The sequence below is a fragment of the Bubalus bubalis genome, chromosome 3 (assembly GCF_019923935.1).
Source record: "Bubalus bubalis isolate 160015118507 breed Murrah chromosome 3, NDDB_SH_1, whole genome shotgun sequence".
In the NCBI taxonomy this organism is placed as follows: domain Eukaryota; kingdom Metazoa; phylum Chordata; class Mammalia; order Artiodactyla; family Bovidae; genus Bubalus; species Bubalus bubalis.
This window is the reverse complement of record NC_059159.1, coordinates 129,559,968-129,565,967: the sequence shown is the minus strand read 5'-3', so window position 1 is coordinate 129,565,967 and position 6,000 is coordinate 129,559,968.

Sequence of the window (6,000 nt, the reverse complement as noted above, 5' to 3'; positions counted from 1 at the left end):
GATAAGTCACAGCAATCATGTTCGCCAAACACCTCATCACCTGAGCTGCTTGGATCTGGGGAGGGCACAAAACGCAGGACCAACCGAGTCTGCGCCTCTGAGGACTACCCGAGTGCCTGAACCTGAGCACCTTGGACCTGGGAGGTGCAAGCAGCCCAGAGCCAGCCACGGATGGTTCCCGGCAGAGCAACCTAGAGCCTGAGCAGTGTGGGCAGGGAGGCTACACGCGCCGTGAGCGGGGGCAGACCCAGTGTGGCTGAGGCACTGCGAGCACGCACCAGTGTTATTTGTTTGCAGCGTCCTTCCCTCCCCACAGCATGACTGAACAAGTAAGCCTTAAAAAAAAAAAAAAAAAAGCGTCCTCCACCGTTCCCTTTGTGTCAGGGCGGAAACCAGACACTGAAGAGACCAGCAAACAGAAGAAGCTATAACAGAGGGAACTGCCTTGGAAGCTACAGGCAATAGATTAAAACGCTGTGGTTAGTACCGTCTACATAGGAAGGGGCCTATAGATCTTGAGAAATATAAGTCGGACCAAGGAACTAGCCGAAAATGAACTGAACCCACAATACCGACAACAAAACCAGAGAAAGTCCTAGATATATTTTTACAATCATTCTTTCTTTTTTTTTTAAATTTTTAAAAAAATTTTAAGTCCTCTATTATTCCTTTAATTTTCACTTTTATAACCTACTATTACTTTGCAAAAAAAAAAAAAGACCCTATTTTTTTTAAAGCAAACTTCATATATATATATTTTTTATAATTTTTGACCTTGTTTCTTTTTTTTTCTTCCTCTTTTCTTTAACATTGTATTTTTGAAATTCCAAACTCTACTCTAGATTTTTAATTTTAGCTTTTTGGTATTTGTTATCAATTTTGTACCTATATATATTTTTTTTCTTATAATTTTTGTGACTTTTTTTTCCTCTCTTTCTTTCTCTTCTTCTTTTATATAACACTGTATACCTGAAATTCCAAACTCAACTCTAGATTTTTAATTTATGCTTTTTGGTATTTGTTATCAACTTTATACCTATATTTTCTTTATAATTTTTACGACTTTGTTTTTTTTTTCTCTCTTTCTTTTTCTTCTTCTTCTTTTTTTTTAACATTGTATTTTTGAAATTCCAAACTCTACTCTAGATTTTTAAATTTTGCTTTTTGGTATTTGTTATCAATTTTATACCTATATTTTCTTTATAATTTTTGCGACTTTTTGTTTTTTTGTTTGTTTTTTCTCTCTTTCTTTTCCTTCTTCTTTTCTTTAACATTGTATTTTTGAAATTCCAAACTCTACTCTAGATTTTTAATTTTTTCTTTTATGTATTTGTTACCAATTTTGTACCTTTAAGAACCCAATCTTCAGTACCCATTTTTCACTAGGGAGTGAGATTACTGGCTTGACTGCTGTTTCTCCCTTTGGACTCTCCTTTTTCTCCACCAGGTCGCCTGTGTCACCTCCCCAACCCCTCTATACTCTACCCAACTCTGTGAATTTCTGTGTGTTCCAGACGGTGGAGAACACTTAGGGAACTGATTACTGGCTGGATCTGTCTCCCTCCTTTTCATTCCCCACTTTTACCCTCCTGGCCACCTCTGCCTCCTTCCTTCTTCTTCTCTTCTCTGTATAACTCTGTGAACATCTCTGAGTGGTCCAGTTGTGGAGTGCACATAAGGAAGTGATTACTGGCTAGCCCACTCTCTCCTCTATTGATTCCACCTCATCTCATCCGGGTCACCTCTAACTCTCTCCTCCCTCTTCTCTTCTCCATGTAATGCTGTGAACCTCTCTGAGTGACCCTCATGGCAGAGAAACTTTTCATCTTTAAAGTAGATGTTTTATCAATGGTGCTGTATAGAAGGAGAAGTTTTGAAACTACTGTAAAAATAAGACCAATAACTGGAAGCAGGAGGCTTAAGTCCAAACCCTGACTCCAGGGAACTCCTGACTCCAGGGAACATTAATTGACAGGAGCATATCAAACGCCTCCATACCTACACTGAAACCAAGCACCACACAAGAGCCAATAAGTTCCAGGGCAAGACATACCAAACAAATTCTCCAGCAACAAAGGAACACAGCCCTGAGCTCCAAGATACAGGCTGCCCAAAGTCACCCCAAAACCATAGACATCTCATAACTCATTACTGGACACTTCATTACACTCCAGAGAGAAGAAATACCACTCCACCCACCAGAACACCGACACAAGCTTCCCTAACCAAGAAACCTTGACAAGCCACCTGTACAAACCCACACACAGTGAGGAAACGCCACAATAAAGAGAACTCCACAAACTGCCAGAATACAGAAAGGACACCCCAAACTCAGCAATTTAAACAAGATGAAGAGACAGAGGAATACCCAGCAGATAAAAGAACAGAATAAATGCCCACCAAACCAAACAAAAGAGGAAGAGATAGGGAATCTACCTGATAAAGAATTCCAAATAATGATAGTGAAATTGATCCAAAATCTTGAAATCAAAATGGAATCACAGATAAATAGCCTGGAGACAAGGATTGAGAAGATGCAAGAAAGGTTTAACAAGGACCTAGAAGAAATAAAAAAGAGTCAACATATAATGAATAATGCAATAAATTAAATTAAAAACACTCTGGAGGCAACAAATAGTAGAATAACAGAGGAAGAAGATAGGATTAGTGAAATAGAAGATAGAATGGTAGAAATAAATGAATCAGAGAGGATAAAAGAAAAACGAATTAAAAGAAATGAGGACAATCTCAGAGACCTCCAAGACAATATTAAACCCTACATCATTCAAATCATAGGGGTCCCAGAAGAAGAAGACAAAAAGAAAGACCATGAGAAAATACTTGAGGAGATAATAGTTGAAAACTTCCCTAAAATGGAGAAGGAAATAATCACTCAAGTCCAAGAACCCAGAGAGTCCCAAACAGGATAAACCCAAGGCAAAACACCCCAAGACATATATTAATCAAATGAACAAAGATCAAACACAAAGAACAAAGAGCAAGGGAAAAACAACAAATAACACACAAAGGAATACCCATAAGGATAGCAGCTGATCTTTCAATAGAAATTCTTCAAGCCAGGAGGGAATGGCAAGACATACTTAAAATGATGAAAGAAAATAACCTACAGCCTAGATTATTGTACCCAGCAAGGATCTCATTCAAATATGAAGGAGAAATCAAAAGCTTTACAGACAAGCAAAAGCTGAGAGAATTCTGCACCACCAAACCAGCTCTCCAACAAATACTAAAGGATATTCTCTAGACAGGAAACACAAAAACGGTGTATAAATTTGAACCCAAAACAATAAAGTAAATGGCAACGGGATCATACTTATCAGTAATTACCTTAAACGTAAATGGGTTGAATGCCCCAACCAAAAGACAAAGACTGGCTGAATGGATACAAAAACAAGACCCCTACATATGTTGTCTACAAGAGACCCACCTCAAAACAGGGGACACATACAGACTGAAAGTGAAGGGCTGGAAAAAGATTTTCCATGCAAATAGGGACCAAAAGAAAGCAGGAGTAGCAATACTCATATCAGATAAAATAGACTTTAAAACAAAGGCTGTGAAAGAGACAAAGACGGTCACTACATAATGATCAAAGGATCAATCCAAGAAGAAGATATAACAATTATAAATATATATGCACCCAACACGGGAGCACCGCAGTATGTAAGACAAATGCTAACAAGTATGAAAGGAGAAATTAACAATAACACAATAATAGTGGGAGACTTTAATACCCCACTCACACCTATGGATAGATCAACTAAACAGAAAATTAACAAGGAAACACAAACTTTAAGTGATACAATAGACCAGTTAGACCTAACTGATATCTATAGGACATTTCTTCCCAAAACAATGAATTTCACCTTTTTCTCAAGCGCACATGGAACCTTCTCCAGGATAGATCACATCCTGGGCCATAAAGCTAGCCTTGGTAAATTCAAAAAATAGAAATCATTCCAAGCATCTTTTCTGACCACAATGCAGTAAGATTAGATCTCAATTACAGAAGAAAAACTATTAAAAATTCCAACATATGGAGGCTGAACAACACGCTGCTGAATAACCAACAAATCACAGAAGAAATCAAAAAAGAAATCAAAATTTGCATAGAAACGAATGAAAATGAAAACACAACAACCCAAAACCTGTGGGACACTGTAAAAGCAGTCCTAAGGGGAAAGTTCATAGCAATACAGGCACACCTCAAGAAACAAGAAAAAAGTCAAATAAATAACCTAACTCTACACCTAAAGCAACTAGAAAAGGAAGAAATGAAGTACCTCAGGGTTAGTAGAAGGAAAGAAATCTTAAAAATTAGGGCAGAAATAAGAAAAAATAATAAGAAAAAAAAAGAATGTTCTTGAATTTGTATGTTTAATAAAGTCATCCTCGTATTTAAAAAAAAAAAAAAATTAGGGCAGAAATAAATGCAAAAGAAACAAAAGAGACCATAGCAAAAATCAACAAAGCCAAAAGCTGGTTCTTTGAAAGGATAAATAAAATTGACAAACCATTAGCCAGACTCATCAAGAAACAAAGGGAGAAAAATCAAATCAATAAAATTAGAAATGAAAATGGAGAGATCACAACAGACAACACAAAAATACGAAGGATCATAAGAGACTACTATCAACAATTATATGCCAATAAAATGGACAACATGGAAGAAATGGACAAATTCTTAGAAAAGTACAACTTTCCAAAACTGGACCAGGAAGAAATAGAAAATCTTAACAGACCCATCACAAGCACGGAAATTGAAACTGTAATCAGAAATCTTCCAGCAAACAAAAGCCCAGGTCCAGACGGCTTCACAGCTGAATTCTACCAAAAATTTAGAGAAGAGCTAACACCTATCCTGCTCAAACTCTTCCAGAAAATTACAGAGGAAGGTAAACTTCCAAACTCATTCTATGAGGCCACCATCACCCTCATACCAAAACCTGACAAAGATGCCACAAAAAAAGAAAACTACAGGCCAATATCACTGATGAACATAGATGCAAAAATCCTTAACAAAATTCTAGCAATCAGAATCCAACAACACATTAAAAAGATCATACACCATGACCAAGTGGGCTTTATCCCAGGGATGCAAGGATTCTTCAATATCCGCAAATCAATCAATGTAATACACCACATTAACAAATTGAAAAATAAAAACCATATGATGATCTCAGTAGATGCAGAGAAAGCCTTTGACAAAATTCAACATCCATTTATGATAAAAACTCTCCAGAAAGCAGGAATAGAAGGAACATACCTCAACATAATAAAAGCTATATATGACAAACCCACAGCAAACATTATCCTCAATGGTGAAAACTTGAAAGCATTTCCTCTAAAGTCAGCGACAAGACAAGGGTGCCCACTTTCACCATTACTATTCAATATAGTTCTGGAAGTTTTGGCCACAGCAATCAGAGCAGAAAAAGAAATAAAAGGAATCCAAATTGGAAAAGAAGAAGTCAAGCTCTCACTATTTGCAGATGACATGTCCTCTACATAGAAAACCCTAAAGACTCCACCAGAAAATTACTAGAACTAATCAATGACTATAGTTAAGTTGCAGGATATAAAATCAACACCCAGAAATCCCTTGCATTCCTATACACTAATAATGAGAAAATAGAAAGAGAAATTAAGGAAACAATTCCATTCACCATTGCAATGGAAAGAATAAAATACTTAGGAATATATCTACCTAAAGAAACTAAAGACCTATATATAGAAAACTATAAAACACTGGTGAAAGAAATCAAAGAGGACACTAATAGATGGAGAAATATACCATGTTCATGGATCGGAAGAATCAATATAGTGAAAATGAGTATACTACCCAAAGCAATTTATAGATTCAATGCTATCCCTATCAAGCTACCAACGGTATTCTTCACAGAGCTAGAACAAATAATTTCACAATTTGTATGGAAATACAAAAAACCTCGAATAGCCAAAGCTATCTTGAGAAAGAAG